The following is a 1,120-nucleotide window of genomic DNA, read 5'->3' as shown; positions in this document are numbered from 1 at the left end:
AACGGACGAGTAGTTTGTCGTTGGCTTCCTAATCAATTTGATCAGATCTTAGCGTCTCTTTGCAGCTATGCAAGGCTGGTTTGCTTCTTTATTCTCTCCTCTCCCCCTCTCTCCTTAAGCACTGGTTGGCCTGTCTGTATTTATCTGTACCTTTGTTATTTACTTACGTAATTGAAAGCTATATGTTTCGGCACCTTAATCTTCTCTCTATAAACCGTATATAATGGTGACTGGATATAGGCCTCTGCGTATACCATATATATCAAAGTACACATTCTGTAAAATCTTGATACATAAAAACGCTTCTTGTAGTCTTTCAGTTTGCATATTTGCCTGATGTCTCGAGAATCATTTATTATCGGTCCACCTTTAGAACACCCAAAGTATGTGAACACATGTTACCCCAAACCCCCTCCTCGCTTCCTTCTCCTCATCTGGTTCCATGCAGTATGTTGCAACACTCGCTCTCGACATAAGCAGCACTTGCACATCTCTACGATCGAGTAGAATTTTCCTCGCAGCCGTTTTTCTTCTCTTTTCCTGTCTGCCTCTCACTCACGGAGGATTGCTTGGGCCATCACGAGGCGCGTCGCCCCGTGTTGCTCGTGGAAAGCAAAGGAGTATTTCATGTTTCCCTATTGCTTGGATCTCTCTCTCTCTCCCTCTCTCTCTCTCTCTCTCTCTCTCTCTCTCTCTCTCTCTCTCTCTCTCTCTCTCTCTCTCTCTCTCTCTCTCTCTCTCTCTCTCTCTCTCTCTCTCTCTCTCTCTCTCTCTCTCTCTCTCTCTCTCTCTCTCTCTCTCTCTCTCTCTCTCTCTCTCTCTCTCTTTCAATGCGCATGGGTGTGTGTGTGTTTGTGTTTGTGTTTGTATGTGTGTGTGTCTTTGCCCAATTAATTGATATTGAATAATAGTCATCAAATAAATTATTAGAGAAAAGAAAATGATGAAATATATCAATACACCGCCAGATTTAAACGGATCGAAATTTCTTTCCTTTTTTTCATGAATGCAAAATGGAAATGAAATCACAGTCGTTTGACATTAACCGATTCCGAAAACTTAAACCCTTTGCTCCAGTTGGTTTTCCTCTCGTGGCCAGGACTAGTCACACTTTCAAAAT

The sequence above is a fragment of the Penaeus japonicus genome, unplaced genomic scaffold, assembly GCF_977035675.1.
Source record: "Penaeus japonicus unplaced genomic scaffold, GWHDUDI00000001_assembly GWHDUDI00000007, whole genome shotgun sequence".
NCBI classification, from domain to species: Eukaryota; Metazoa; Arthropoda; class Malacostraca; order Decapoda; family Penaeidae; genus Penaeus; species Penaeus japonicus.
The sequence above is the reverse complement of the archived record's forward strand: the minus strand, read 5'-3'. Positions refer to the sequence as shown.